The 16,749-nt window shown below is 38.8% G+C and overlaps 1 non-coding gene and 1 pseudogene across 1 annotated transcript; one reads left to right on the top strand and one right to left on the bottom strand.

The window, feature by feature from the left end:
• The first annotated feature begins 5,300 nt into the window (after window positions 1-5,300).
• Window positions 5,301-6,677, top strand: LOC109501911 (annotated as a pseudogene).
• Window positions 6,678-15,138: 8,461 nt separating this feature from the next.
• LOC111561522 lies at window positions 15,139-15,243 on the bottom strand. Its single transcript, XR_002744173.1, has one exon. It is a non-coding gene; the product is annotated as a U6 spliceosomal RNA (small nuclear RNA).
• Between the last annotated feature and the right edge of the window lie 1,506 nt (window positions 15,244-16,749).

The raw sequence follows: 16,749 nt of genomic DNA, 5'->3' as shown, positions 1-16,749 counted from the left end.
AATACAAGAGGAAGGAAAACTTCTCAATTCATTCTATGAGGCCAGTATCACCCTGATACCAAAGCCAGATAAAGACAGCATAAAAAAAGAGAACCACCGGCCATTATCTCTGATGAACATAGATGCAAAAATCCTCAACAAAATACTAGCAATCCAAATCCAACAATACATTAAAAAAATCTTTCATCAAAATCAAGTGGGATTTATTCCCAGGATGCAAGGGGGGTTCAATATTCACAAGTCAATCAACATGATACATCACATCACTAAGAAAAAGTATTTAAAAAACTATATGATCTTTTCAATACATGCAGAAAAAGCATTCAACAAAGTACAACATCCATTCATGAGAAAAACCCTCAACAAAGTAGGTCTCAAAGGAACATATTTCAACATAATAAAGGTCATATATGAAAAACCCACAGCAAACATCATACTCAATGGGGAAAAACTGGAGTTTCACCACTAATATCAGGAACAAGACAAGGATGTCCACTCTCACCACTTTTATTCAACATAGTTCTGGAAGTCTTAGCCCCAGCAATCCAAGAACAAAAAGAAATAAAAGGCATTCAAAATTGGTAACGAAGAAGTAAAACTTCCACTATTTGCAGATGACATAACGCTATGTATAGAAAACCCTAAAGACTCCACCAGAAAACTACTAGAACTGATAAATGAGTTCAGTAAAGCTGTAGGATACAAAGTCAATGTAAAGAAATCTGTTGCGTTTTTATACGCTAATAATAAGCAGCAGAAAGAGACATTAAGAAAAGAATCCCCCCCCCCAAAAAGAAAATAATCCCATTTACAATTGCATCAAAAATAATAAAGTACCTAGGAATAAACTTAACCAAAGAGGTGAAAGACCTATACTCTGAAAACTATAAAACATAGATGAAAGAAATTAAAGATGACACAAAGAAATAGACATTCCATGCTCACGGATTGGAAGAAAAAAATGTTAAAATGTCTATACTACCCAAAGCAAGCTAAATATTTAATACAACCCCTCTCAAAATACCAACAACATTTTTCACAGAACTAGAAAAAACAATCCTAAAATTTGTATGGAACCACAGAAGACCCTGAATAGCCAAAGCAATCTTGAAAAAGAAAAACAAGGGACGTCTGGGTGGTTAAGTCGGTTAAGCATCTGACTTTGGCTCAGGTCATGATCTCAGGGTTGTGGGCTCGAGCCCCACTCTGGGCTCTGTGCTGACAGCCTGGAGCCTGGAGCCTGCTTCGGATTCTGTCTCCCTCTTCTCTGCCCCTCCCCTGCTCACACGCTCTCTCTCTCTCTCTCTCTCTCTCTCTAAGAATAAACATTTTAAAAATAATAAAAGACAAGAAAAGAAAAAGAAAAACAAAACTGGAGGTATCAGAAATATGGACTTCAAGTTATATTACAAAGCTATAGTAATCAAAACAGCATGGAACTGGCACAAAAATAGACACATAGATCAATGGAACAGAATAGAAAACTGAGAAGTGAATCCACAATTATATGGTCAATTAATCTTCGACAAAAGATGAAAGGATATCCAATGGAAAAAAAAGACAGTCTTTCAACAAATGGTATTGGGAAAACTGGACAGCTACATGCAAAAGAATGAACCTGGGCCACTTTCTTACACCACACAAAAAGAAGAAACTCAAAATGGATTAAAGACCTAAATGTGAGACCTGACACCATAAAAATCCTAAAAGAGCACAGGCATAATTTCTCTGACATCAGCCATTGCAATATTTTTTTAGACGTCTCCTGAAGCAAGGGAAATAAAAGTGAAAACAAACTACTGGGACTACATCAAAGTAAAATTTTCTGCACAGCAAAGGAAACAATCAACAAAACTAAAAGGTAACCTACTTAATGGGAGAAGATATTTACAAATGACATATCTGATAAAAGATATATAAAAAAATATATTTTTTATATAAAAATATATATTTTTCTTATTTATTTATTTATTTTGAGAGAGAGAGAGTAAGAAAGGGGGAGGGGCAGAGAGAGACGGAGAGAGAATTCTAAGCAGGCTCCACACTGCCAGCACAGAGCCTGATGCAGGGCTCGAACTCACAAACCGTGTGTCTGTTGGCCATCTGTATGTCTTCTTTGGAGAAGTGTCTGTTCATGTCTTCTGCCCATTTTTTACTTGGATTATTTGTTTTGGGGATGTTGAGTTGTATACATTTTTTGAAATACATTTCAGGGGCACCAGGGTGGCTCAGTCAGTTAACCAGCTCTTGGTTTCAGCTCAGGTCATGATCTCATGGTTCGGGGTATCGAGCCCCATGTCAGTCTCTGCACTGGGCCTGCTTGGAATTCTCTCTCTCTGCCCTTCCCGACTCATGTTCACTCACTCTCTCTCCCTTTCAAAACTAAATATTTTTTTTAAAAACATGAGAAAAAGAAAAGAAAATTGAAATTCTTCTCCATGGGAGTTTTGTCTAACTCACCTCTAACTTAATTATTATTATCAGATGTACTCATAGATATTTTATATTTTGGGTCTTAATTTAGTACTACTTCATTTAGTTATTGCTCAGATTGCTCCAATTTTGACCACTGGGCTCCTTTCAAGTGGCTCCTGTGTCCCTTTAACATACTTCACCATTGTGGGTTTTTTTTTTTTTTTTTTTTTTGAGCAATTCATTACTTTCTGGCACTATAAGATGCTCCAGGATCATTTTGTTTATTTCTTGCCTTAGTCCTAAAATCAGCCATTTCTCCAAGGAACTGTTTCCTTTTATTGGAAAGTGTTATTATAAACACATGATTGGTGGGGGGGGGGGGGGGGTGCCTGGCTAGCTCAGTCGGCAGCATCTGCTACTCTTGATCTCAGAGTCATGAGTTCAAGCCCAACGTTGTGGGTAGGGTTTACTTATAAAAAAAAAAAAAAAGAAAAAAGAAAAGAAAGAAACACAGGATAGGTGTGCTTGTTGCTATTGGGGTGTCATTGCTTCTATGCACTTTCAGCTGACAGAAAAAGGAAATATATATATGTATACTAACCTGTGTACATACACACATATTTATTAATATTTTATATGTAATTACATGTATATTACATGTATATTAAGCTAAATATGGGTTCATACTGATGTCTCCAACTCGAATCCATTATCACGTTTTAACTTTCTCTTCTTGTTTGCCTATAACCTCTAACTCCAATAGTAAGAAAGAAACTTGGCTCCCACCATCCACCATACATATTTAATTGTTCAGTTCCAGTATAGATATATAGTGGTTTCAGGATTGTTAACTTGTACCCTCTTGGGAAACAACTTTATTGCCTAGAATACAGGACTTATGGACAGTTCCTCTTGGTCTTTAGTCTTATAGATTCCACCCATTTCCAAAGTTACTTGGATCAGCACTTTTTCTCCCTATCCTCTTCAGGGAGCTTGTTTCATACATTTGTAATGCAGTTAGATTCTTTTATCACATTCTATTCTGAGATCCTCTGACCTCCTTAATGGCTTGGGAATAGTTTTTAAAACTCACTCTCTTGGTGTCAAGGGAGTTCTTTGCTACTAGGATATCATTATTTGTATTCAGTGAGCAGAATCAGGAATTTTTTTTCATGGTTATAATCTTTTTTTTTTTAATTTCTTTAATGTTTATTTATTTTTGAGAGAGAGAGACAGACAGAGCACAAGCAGGGGAGGGGCAGAGAGAGAGGGAGGCACAGAATCTGAAGCAGGTTCCAGGCTCTGAGCTGTCAGCACAGAGCCCGACGCGGGGCTCGAACTCATGAACCGTGAGATCATGACCTGAGCCAAAGTCAGCCACTTAACCGACTGAGCCACTCAGGCGCCCCTATAATCTTTTTTTTTTTAAACAACAGCTTTATGTAAATATAATTAATGTACCATACGATTCACCATACGATTACAATGTAATGGTTGTAAGTATATTCATAGAGTTATGCAACCATCACCATAATCAATTTCAGAGAACTTTCATCACCCCACTAAGAAATCTTGTATACATTAGTGGTCACTCCCCCTTTTCTCCAACTTCTTTCCACATACCCTCTCTCCACCATCCCCAGGCAACCACTAATTTACTTTATGTCTGTATGAATTTGTCTCTTCTGAACATCTTACATAAATGAAACCATACAATATATGGCCTTCTATGTCTAGCTTCTTTCACTTAGCAACATGTTTTCAAAGTTCATCTCTGGAGACAAACCAAGAAACAGACTCTTAACTATAGAGAACAATCATGGTTACCAGAAGGGAGGTGGATAAGGGGATGGATGAAATAGATGATGGAGATTAAGAGTACACTTATGGTGAGCACTGAGTAATGCCTAAAGTTGTTGAATCACTATATTGTACACCTGAAACTAATATAACACTGTATGTTAACTATACTGGAATTAAAATTAAAAACTTAATTTAAAAAATGCAAAAAACCTATATTCTAGTGGAGTCACAAACGATAGATAGATAGATAGATAGATAGATAGATAGATAGATAGATAGATAACCTTCAGGTAGCTGTAAATGCTATATAAGAATAATAAGGTTTGAGAGGGGAGGGTAATGTGTGGAAACTGGGTGGCTCAGTTGGTTGGGCATCTGATTCTTGATTTTGGCTCGGGTCATGATCTCACTGTTTGTGGGATCAAGTCCTGTGTTGGGCTCTGTGCTGATAGCACAGAGGTCTCTAACTTGCTTGCTTCACGTTTTACCTTCCCTTCTTGTTTCAACCATTTGGATTCAGTAATTCAGCTTTAGAATGTGGTAACCTTAGCACCACTAGCCTGAAAACCTGATAGACCATTGCATCTGGCTATTGTCCCATGGCTCCATACCTTACATCTCACCTCTCTGCCCATCCTGGACACTTAGGACATCACTAATTGTATCATCTGGGGAGGGACACTAGTCACTCATGTCCTGTCAAATCCTGAAAGTCTTCCTCTAAAACTCTCACGTCAGATTCTTCCTTTCCATTTTCACTGCCATCAGCCTAGTCCAGACTTCCATTATCTCTTGCATCTTTTTTAAAACATATGTCCATCTTCACGTGACTTTGCCACTAGACCATAGGTTAACTGGAAAGGAAATAGAATACCGTGAATTCTGCTCTAAAATAGGATACCAGTAGTAAACCAAACCATGGCATGGGACCCCATATACAAAAATTTACTACAGTGAATTTCAGACAGTAGGTTTACCACTCATTAGCATGTCAAGAAATCAACTAAGTGACTTGTGACCAGTATTTAAAAAGTGAAATAGAATAGGAAGCGACCCAGAAGTTGTACTTGTAATGCTGCTTTCCCTCTCGCACAGTACCTCGCACTCTTCCTTTCCAATCAGGGTCCAGCAGAAACGATCCCACAAAAAAGGGTGGCGAGAGGAAGGGCCATTCTGCCAGCAAGGAGGTAGTGACCAGAGAATACACCATCAACATTCACAAGCGCATCCATGGAGTGGGTTTCAGGAAGCATGCACCTTAGGCACTGAAAGAGATCTGGAAATTCACCATGAAGGTGATATGCGTGTTGACACCAGGCTCAACAAAGCTGTCTGGGCCAAAGGAATAAGGAATGTTCTGTACCATATGCGTGTGCAGTTGTCCAGAAAACCTAACAAGGATGAAGATTCACCAAACAAGTTCTATACATTGGTTACCTACCCTATGTACCTGTCTTCACTTTCAAAAATCTACAGACATTTAATGTGGATGAGAACTAGTCACTGATGTTTCAGATAAAGGTGCATAAAAGAAGGGAAATAGGATAGGATAGAAAATATCAGAGAATATTATGCATAGTAAGAGTATTATTTTGTTTGGGGTATATGATATGAATGCAAAATGTATTTTCTACAATGCATCAATGGCCAAAAGGTTGGAAAAATACTGACTAGTGGTATTGTAAATGCTCTGCTAAAAAAAAGTCATTAGAAATAACCTAAATGTTAAGCTTGATCTATATTTAGCATGAAAAAGTATACTAGAAGGCCTACAAAGGCCTTCAGACTTTTTGGGTTTGAACTCTGGTTCTGTTGCTTACTTGGTGACCTTCAGCAACTTACTTAAACATTTTGTGCAATTTTATCATCTGTAAAATGGGGATAATTATAACATCTATCTCTGAGAGTTATAATGAGCTATAAATGAGCCAATACAAGTAAAATGCCTAGAACAGAGCCTAGCACATAGCAGTAAATTAAGAAATGTTAGCTATTATTATCAATATTCTCAAATTACTCGGCAATAGAAGTCATATTTTTAAATCCCATTTTTCTAACAATTACCATTTCAAGTCAGGTCATAAGGCTTCTCACACATAGAGACTAGGCCTATCATCTATGGATTTCAATACAGAATCTTTGGGTGATCACCTCAGGATCCAAAAGCCCCTTATAGGTGCTGTTCTGAGAAAACTATGTTGTCCCTGCAACCTGCTTTGTATCTCTCTCTTAGACACTGCCAAACATACCCAAATGTTCTGAGAAGATGTGGATCATACTGTCCTGTTCATGCCTGTGAACACAATTTCTACCAAGTCTTTTGTTTGAGGGCCCTCATTTAATAAAACTTGTATTAATACACACTGAGCAGATGACTTCCTTCATTTATACAGTATGAGAATCCAGCAACATGATGCTTAGCAATACAAGGATGGACTATGTTTCACTGCAATTATACTGCTGACACATTGCTCTTTGAGAGCTCCTCTCCTAGTGGTTTAACAACTAGCTCTAAGATAAAGAGGCAAAAAAAAAAAAAAGCGCCCAGATTTGTAGCATGGCCAATTTCTATGGTGTAAATGTTCCCATCGTGGCCAATTTCAAGCTACCAGTGTGACGTCCCTGAATACAGAGTTGGAAAGAGCTGCCTATATTCTGCTCACGTGAGCCCTAACAAGCAGTCCCCAGCATACCATCTGCATGTGACTGTTTCATGTTTTCTGCCCAGTGTACATGTAAGAATGAAAGCATTTTTAATTATCAAACGTTTCTTTGTTCTGAAAATACCATTCAGTGGACTTTTCGGTTATGCCAAGGAAAAGGAAACATTTTATTCTAAAATGAAGATTTTGAGACAATGTGACTCCAAGGCACTGAACAAAGGTCTGGATAATGTAAAATGTGAATCTCTCCAGACTCTTCTTTTTTGAAGTTTATTTACGTATTTTGAGAAAGAGAGAGAGCATGTGCAGGCAGGGAAGGGGCAAAGAGAGAGGGAGGGGGAGAGAGAGAGAGAGAGAGAGAGAGAGAGAGAGAGAGAGAGAGAGAATCCCAAGCAGGCTCCATGCTGCCAGCACAGAGCCTGACACAGGGCTCAAACTCACCAACTGTGAGATCATGACCTGAACCAAAATCCAAGAGTCGGCCGCTTAACCAACTGACCCAGCCAGGTGCCCCAGGCTGTTCTTTTAAAAAGGCATTCTTTTCTAAATTAGAATTCAGATCACGCAGTCCCTAAAAATGATCTCCTGTTCTTATTAGATAAGCAAATGAGAAGGAGAGATCAGATGAATGTAGAAAGGCTTTAGGGGCAAAGTCTTTGCCTCACATTGAAAAAGGACTACCAGATTGAATGGGCTGGGATTGCAGAGCCCAATCTGAACCACTCACCTAAAGACCTCAGGGAGTGTTATTACATATTGAATAACCTAGATTTGGGGAAGTGCAAGGATGAGGCATCACGGGGTTCTGAAGGATTGTCCTGGTAGGGCCTTTATGGCAAAGTCAACTCCAGGGGGAGCAGACATTCTGAGTCTCCACTACCCCATAAGGGGACAGTGAGACCCAAGACCCTACAGTCTTCACCTTGACACAAGTGTGATGTACTACATAATTTATTTCCATATAAAGAGCATTCTCTATTAAACAATACATAGAGTAGTGGTTCGAAGTGAAATGCTGGAGACAGATAGGTCCAGGTTTGAATTTTCATTTTGTCACATATCAGCTGTGAGAGACCTTGGGCATATTATCTAATTTCTCTGAACCTCAGTTTCCTCAAGAGAGGAAAAAAAGTGAATATAATTGTACCTACCCCTAAGAATTATTTTGAGGATTAAACTAGATAATATAGTATTTAGCCTTGATAAAGTACTCAAAAATTAGTAATAATCACAACAATAAATATCTCTTCAGACCCACTTCGGAGGCTAGATGCCTGATGGAAGTAGATATTTATGTCATCTCAGCATCAATGTTTACTAAATCTCAGCCCAGATTTGCAATTGTTTCCAGGTAAGTTCAGAGCTATAACCGTCTACATCTGGGTAGGAGACACAGAGGAAGCAAAATTTGAAGTCTATATTTGTATAGGATGGCTTGAGTAAGTGGGTTGTACTGGTCTCTGAAGCTCACCTAAGAGCCAGTATTTCATTTCAAGAGACAATGCAGGTTATTTCTGGGGGTCTTTATCAGAATCTCTGGACTCCTATTTGAAATGGTGCCATCATTCGCACCAGGACTTCTGTTGTCACTAAGGTGACCTCAAGCTGTCAACAAATGTTGATGCGACCTCAGAACTGGAAGTCATCTAAATCTGATGAAATCTTTCTTGTCTGTGTTCTTCTCTCAGACTCTTTATTATGCATTTAGTTAAGCTGGTGACACCAGATATAAGCTTTACTTTAATTAAACCATTCTCCAGTGTCCTCTCACCGCCCTGCACTGAAAGAGCAGGCATTCACGGAGACGACACTGAGGATGGAACTCTTTGTGTCAAGTCTCCATTTTACGCTGATTTTCACTGAACACAAGATGGACTGTTTGCAGCAGGACCATTGGGGATAACGGGCACTGGATTTTGTGCAATGATTTTTATCTCTGGTGTTTCTGGCGCTGATTAAGGTTTCAGGCAAACAGAGGCACTGAGGACCTAGCAACAATTGCTACGGAGCTTCCTGGTTGCCAGCAACAGTAAATGCCACAGAGACACAAAGACTCAACCTTTCACATGTACACAATGAAACCTGGAGCTTGGTTTCCTATTTCAGACACAACAGAATCTTCCAGGTAGAGCACAACAGCTTCTTCTTTCCCCCATTTATACTAGATTTTTAAAATTTTGTACAGAAACACACTGCCTGGGAGCCTGTATGACAACCTTGCTTCTAAATTTGTTCAAGAACACTTACATTCTAACCTCTCTCTTAGTACTGTCCATTTTCACTATTTTGAGAGATAAATGGAATGAAATAGTATTGTGTATCTGATCTGGAATTTTAAATAAGGTGTGACTTGTTTAATGTGTTTGGAATTGGCAATCTTCTCTACAAAGTTATGGTTAGTTTCTACCCTTCTGATGATATTCAGGAATATTATCTGAAAGATCTTCTTCCCCAAGTACAGTCTCTAATTTGTTTTTAGAAAAGGTAGAAGCATACAGAATATGAAATAGAGCACTGGCAATTTAAGGTTTTTCCATGACTCATTCAAGGAGATTGCATAATAGCCCCTCCTCTGCCAACCTCACACACTCTTCTCAAATACCTTGCTCTTTTCTCTATTCCATTCCCCCACCCCTGTCACCTTTTCTATCCTTTCTATATGCCATTATACTTTTTCTCTCTTTTCTCTTAAGACTGTAAAACTCTCTAGGGTATAGTCATGTGTTATGCAAGGTGATAAGGGAACTGAAGTGCCCCTAAGCTTGCTAGTCTGTCTCCTAGCAACGTATGACATGTTGCTTAGTAACATGAGGGGTGAGAGTGAAGTCTCTCTCACATATCTAAAAATACTGAAATCATTAACAAAAAATAATAGCGGGCTTATTAAGATATACCATGTTTACCATATAAGTTTACCATGGAGGGAACTTATTTCAGCCCATGTTATCTTGAGTAAACCTCTATAATTCTTATAATCAGTATACTAGAAAAACAGATAGCTTTTCTTATAAAGAGATAAAACAGCCTTTTCTAATCCTTTCTTTTCTACACATGCATAATCAATGTTTCTGCAGAATGAAGAAGTGTTTCCTAAATGATCTCTTAGGCTGAGCAGATGAAGAAAAACACAGCCTTTCCTCTTCTCTGCACATGCATAATTGATTTGTAAATCTAAATGAAGACTGAGAAATGTTTCCCAAAACACCTCTCTAGGCTGGGTGTCATTTGGGAGTTATGTCTTTTAAGATTACAACAGTCTGGAGAGTAATTCTCTGCGAACTTATTCAGTGGTTTTCAGAATTCAGAAATAACTGAATCATACCACCCCAAACCATTACAACTCTTTAGTTCCAAAATGGTAAATATTAATCCTAAGGGAATACTATTTACTGAATTAGATCTACTCAGTCTGACTCTGGTGCAGGATGCAGGAACTGGGAATCAGTTAACTAGCCCCCTAGTTACTTTAGCACTTTTAGGAAACACTAGTATAGAGGGTGATTCTAATATGTTACAAAGGGTTATCCTCCACTATTTTGTCTCTTGGATTCATACATAGGCATGGAGCCTACTTAAAGCAAACATTTCTAAATGAAATAAATAAGTAAACGCTTAAAAAAATAAAAATAAATTTAGATCTTGAGCTGTGTTTTTGTTAGAGAATTTAGGAGAAACGTATTTGCTTGGATTTATCCTTTTAAACTCAAACTTGCACGAGGCAGGCAATGTGAGACAGACAGCATGATCGTTTTATAAAGAATGTAGAGGTGGTGGTATGGTGTGAGACAGTGACCACTATCCTGGGATGAAGTTGGGAAATGTGACAGTTCTTTGTGTCAGCAGATCCTGCACTGTCCTCTCTCACACAGCACTGGACACAATGTATTGTAATAGCAGTTTCAGTCACTAGACCTTGAACTCCTCTAGGCCAGGAAAAATGTTTTATGTCTTTTGTGCCAATGCTTAAAGAAGCAGCTTCAAAGACCAAGTCCTAAATATTCTGCCACATCTTGCCCTTGAACTAGCCCCTTTGGCTAATAAAATTGGCCAAGCTTTAGAGGCACCTGGGTGACTCAGTTGGTTAAGCATCTGACTTTGGCTCAGTCATGAGCTCATGGTTTGTGAGTTCGAGCCCCGTGTCGGGATCTGTGCTGACAACTCAGAGCCTGGAGCCTTCTTTAGATTCTGTGTGTCTCTCTCTCTGCCCCTCCCCTGCTCATGTTCTGTCTCTCTTTCTCTCTCTCAAAACTAAATAAATGTTTAAAAAAATTTTAATTGGTTAAGCTTTAGAAAAATAGTTATTTGTTCATTATGCAAATATTTAGTAAGACAAATTGAAATATAATGGACAGAATTTAGTGATCAGTTGGGAGTAACTTGAAAGAGTTGATATACATAAAGTGCTAAGAATAGTGCCTGGTATATAGTTAACATTATATAAGGTTATTCTTATTTTAGTCTAGCTTGGTAGACTAGGCAGATGACAATGAACTGATATTGAGGATATAGAATAATGAAGAATATAGAACACTAAAGAGGGTAACGGAGAAGAATAATTCCATTTAGATATGTTGAACTTGAGATACCCACAGGTCATCCAAAGGGATAAAGCCAAGTAAGAAATATAAGTCCTGAAGATGGGAACATGTTGTATAAGACATTTTAAAAGTGAATTCTGACTTTTTGTGTGGCTAGTGCTACATAAAAATAGACCAGTTGTAATTCCTCAGTATTTTACTTCCTACAACATGAAAACATCGATTCTGTTGTTCACTAGTAAATCAGCGTCACCCTGATTTATCTATGCTATGGAATTAGTTAAGACAGGGATTTGAAAGAAAGAAGAGAAGTGCACATTTGGATGGTTGGGGGAAGGGACTCTGGGGCATCTTTGACTACTATCAAATCCCTGCAGCCAGTGCACCATGGCAACCTTCCCAGGCTGCCACCTAATTTCCATATGCTTTAAGGGGAGGGTGGGGTAGGATGGAAGTGAAGCCTTCAGTGTGCATTCTTGTGAGTGTGTGTAATTTGGGCTAATAAAATGCAACCAAATTATAAATTGTGTTTTATGGAAAACTGAGATTATCTGCTGCCTCTCCACTTTCTTCTTTTTTTCTTCTCTTCTCAGGATGCCTTTGAGCCTCTTCAAGTTTTGTCAAAGGTTGGATTTCAATAGTAGGCTTGCAGCCAGAGCAAAACTACAAATTAAAATGTGTATGTCAGGACATAAATATGTTGTTCAAAAGAGTTCACTAAGTGCCTGAACATCAATGAGCGACCTCAAAGCACTGTATTACAATACAAGAGATACATTTTTAATATTATAGGGTAGAGGTGTTTGCATTATTTCATAAGTCTTACTTCTGGAATCGAAATTCATTAATATTTCTCTCTACTATACAACAAAAGTCCTTCCCCAAATAGATGAAACTCAGTTACCAGAATCACCACTGATAATTCTTACCACTGTTATTCAGAAAAACTTATTATTTAGGAATATTGCATTGTGTTGACCAGAGTTTGAAAAAGATAATGTTAAGCTTTAAATAAAATTCTGAATTCAGGTGTGGGTCATATTCTTACCTAAATTGTTAATGAGGAATTTGGCCAAGGTGAATGTAGCAGGTAGTCTTTAAGGGCCATACACAGTAAGAGCCAAATCACTCAATACATCGATCAGTACTGAACCCTAAAGTAAATAAATGTAAATTCACCATGTCAGCATAATCATGTCCAGGAAGACTAGCCAGTCTCTCTGCATTATGTTCCCCTGTAACCAACTCTGCTCTGTCTATTCTTTCTGCACACAACAGTCAGAAGGACCTTTCTGAAATGCAAAGTTTATTATTCCTCTTTCCTTTAATGGCTCTCATTGAATTTGGAATAAGGTCCTTTCATAATCCATTCTTTGCTATAATCCTCCAGCCACCCAATCCCTTTCTCCTTACACTTCATGTAATAAACCATAACAAACCATTTCCAGTTTCTGAAACTAACCCAATTGTCTGTGTATTTGCATGTGCACTCTCTTCTCCATTTGTACCTGCTACTTCTATTTATTTTTCAAGACAATCCTAAGAATTGCCTCTTCCAGGAAGGTTTCCTGCATTCTTTATTCCACACCATCCCCCAAAGACCTAGAGGTTATAGGTAATATATATCTCCTTGCACAGGACCATGCCATGCCTCTTTCTTGGGACTGATCAGAATGCATTATGTCCCATTAAATCTTAGCCAAATAAACATTTATATATCCTACACTATACCTAGCCCAATATATGCAACTTAGTAGGCAATCTTACGTGTTTCCAAAAAGAAGAAACAAATGAATAAGTGTTTGAAAAATATAGGGCTGATCATTCATATGAGTTAATTATTTGGGTTAAAAAAGATAATTTAGAAAATAATGAAGTTGAAATATGTACGAGCTACTGAGAGGAGGGTTCCCAAATATACATATGGTAGCTTGATTCATGACAAAAGTGTCACTGGAGTCCAGTGGGGAAGTATGGTCTTATAAGTAAATAGTGTTGGGCCAACTGGATATTCATATGGGGAAAAAACAGATCTGACCTCTACATCACATCAAACACACACAAAAATATCGGTTCCTGTATGTATTGTGGAACTAAATGTAAAAGCTTAAACAATAAATCCTTTAGAAGAATATATCCATGAGCTGTGGATAGGCAATTTTTTTTTCTTTTTTTCTTTAAATGTTTATTTATTTAGGGGCGCCTGGGTGGCTCAGTCGGTTAAGCGGCCGACTTCAGCTCAGGTCATGATCTCGCGGTCCGTGAGTTCGAGCCCCGCATCGGGCTCTGTGCTGACAGCTCAGAGCCTGGAGCCTGTTTCAGATTCTGTGTCTCCCTCTCTCTGACCCTCCCCTGTTCATGCTGTCTCTCCCTGTCTCAAAAATAAATAAAACGTTTAAAAAAAAATAAATGTTTATTTATTTATTCTTGAGAGAGAGAGAGAGAGAGAGAGAGAGAGAGAGAGAGAGAGAGGCAGAGGCAGAGAAAGAGGGAGACAGAGAATCCCAAGCAGGCTCCCAGCTGCCAGCACAGAGCCCGATATGGGGCTCAAATTCACGAACCATGAGATCATGATCTGAGCCGAAATCAAGGGTCGAATGCCCAAGCGACTGAGCACCCAGGTGCCCTGGCAAAGATTTCTTAAATGTAACTCAAAAAGTACTAACAATAGGGTCACCTGACTGGCTCAGTAGTAGAGCATGTGACTCTGCATCTCAGGGTTGTAGATTCAAGCCCCACAGTGGGTGTACAGATTACTTAAAAACAAAATCTTTAAAACAATGCTACCAATGGGGTGCTTGGGTGGCCCAGTTCTTTGAGCCTCCAACTTGAGCTCAGGTCATGTTCTCATGGTTCATGGGTTGGAGCCCCATATAGAGCTCTCTGTGGACAGCACAGAACCCACCTCAGATCCTCTGTCCCCACCTCTTTCTGCCCCCACCTCTCTCTCTCTCTCTCTCTCTCTCTCTCAAAAGTAAATAAATATTTTTTTAAATGCTAACAATAAAGAAAAAGTGATAAACACAACTACATTAAAATTAAGAACTTCCGTTCATCAAATGACATCATTACATCATTAGGAGAGTAAAAAGGCAAGCTGCAGAGTGGGAAAAAATTTTTTTTTGTAATCTTCAAATCCAAAAAGGACTCTTATTCATAGTATATGATGTACTCCAACCAAACACTAAGATACAGACAGGCAATTCATGAGAAAATATGAAAGACCCTTGAACAGGCATTTCACCAGAGGACATTTAAATGGACAAAAAACACATGAAGAAGGTATCAACTTCATTAGTTAACAAACTGAAGTCACAATGGATAGATATTATTACTATAAACTCTCCTGGATGGCTACAATGAAGGAGGATGAAAAACGGAACTCTCCTACACTACTCGTGGGAGTGTGCATTGCTACAACTACGCTGGGAAAATTTGCTGTTTTTCCATTAAAGCTGAACATGCACATGCCCTATTATCCCACAATTCCACTCCTAGGTACACAGCAGCAGAAATATATATAGCAGAAATCTGTAAATATATTCACCCAAACACAGGCATAGGAATGCTTAGAGCACTGTCATTTGTGTTAGCCAAAAACTGGAAATAATGCAAATATCCATTAAAATTGGGAAATGGATAAATAAATTATGGTATGTTCATACATTAGGACACTACACAACAATGAGAACAATTTACAATTACATTCAATGGTATGAGTAAATTTCACAAACATAGTATTTATGTGTCATCCTTGTGCAGGGGCCACGCTAATCTCCTCTGTATCATTCCAATTTTGGTATGTGTGCTGCCGAAGCAAGCACCACAAACATAGTATTAAGTGAAATAAGCCACATATAAAAAGAATCTATTTCCGGGTGCCTGGGTGGCTCAGTCGGTTAAGAGACTGACTTTGGCTCAGGTTATGATCTCATGGCTCTGTGAGTTTGAGCCCTGCATAGGGCTCTGTGCTGACAGCTCAGAGCCTGGAGCCCGCTTCAGATTCTGTGTCTCCCTCTCTCTCTGCCCCTCCCCTGCTCAAGTTCTGTCTCTCTTTCTCTCAAAAATAAATAAACACTTAAAAAAAATCTATTCCGGGGCGCCTGGGTGGCTCAGTCGGTTGAACGTCCAACTTCAGCTCAGGTCATGATCTCGCTCAGTTCGTGAGTTCAACTGACATCAACTGATTGGTCCTACCCTCAACGACCCCCCCACCACACACACACCACAAAAACGTAATTCTCGCTCCGACTTGTGTCCCTTCTCAACTTCCCTATTTTCTTTTTCTTTTTCTGTTTTTAAATTTTTTCTTTTACGTTTATTTATTTTTGAGACAGAGAGAGACAGAGTATGAATGGGGGAGGGTCAGAGAGAGGGAGATACAGAATCTAAAACAGGCTCCAGGCTCTGAGCTGTCAGCACAGAGCCCGACGCGGGGCTTGAACTCACTGACCGACGCGGGGCTTGAACTCACTGACCATGAGATCATGACCTGAGCTGAAGTCGGCCACTTAACCGACTGAGCCACCCAGGTGCCCCTTCTTTTTCTGTTTTTTAAGTAAGCTCTATACCCAACATGGGGCTTGAGTTCAAGTAGTGTTGAACTCACTACCCTGAGACCAACAGACGCATGCTCCACTGACTGAGCACTCCCATCAACTTACCCAACAGTACCCACTACTACCGGTTCATTCTCTTAGTCTGCCAAGTTCAAAACTTTAAGGGTTAATTTTTACTCTCTCCTTTTTGCCTCATGTCCAACCAGTCACTACTGGGATTTTGTCCTTTGGATGGTCTCTTCTATTATTCCTTTTATCCATCCCCACTGTAATTATGAAGGTCTGAGAACTTCTGCTTATATTATTGCAATAACCTCCTTATTGATGCCATTATCTCCAGACTCTTTCCCTACTCCACTTACCTGTCAGATTAATTTTATAAAAATTAACACAGTGATAGTAATATTAATTCTATTAAAATGTTGTTCACTCTTTTCTATAAGAATATAAAGGCTTCCCACCATCCATGGACTCAAGTCCAAACTCTTTCTTTAGACTAGAGCTCAAATTGCTTCATTAACTACTCCACTCCCCACATGGAACACATCACCCACAATTTGTTTGCATACCCAAATCAAGACAACATTTTTGCTCTCCCTTGTACAGGCACCAGATCATCATGATACTATGTCTTTGCTAATATTATGTTCATTGTTTAAAGTACTCACTCTACTCCTGTCCCACTTGGTTACCAGCCACCATTCCTAGTAAAGGTTTCCATAATAAACCATAGGTCTTAATATAAGGACTTTTTCCTTCTTTTGAAATTTC

Source organism: Felis catus, chromosome B4 (genome assembly GCF_018350175.1).
Source record: "Felis catus isolate Fca126 chromosome B4, F.catus_Fca126_mat1.0, whole genome shotgun sequence".
NCBI classification, from domain to species: Eukaryota; Metazoa; Chordata; class Mammalia; order Carnivora; family Felidae; genus Felis; species Felis catus.
This window is presented reverse-complemented; position numbering and strand designations above follow the sequence as displayed.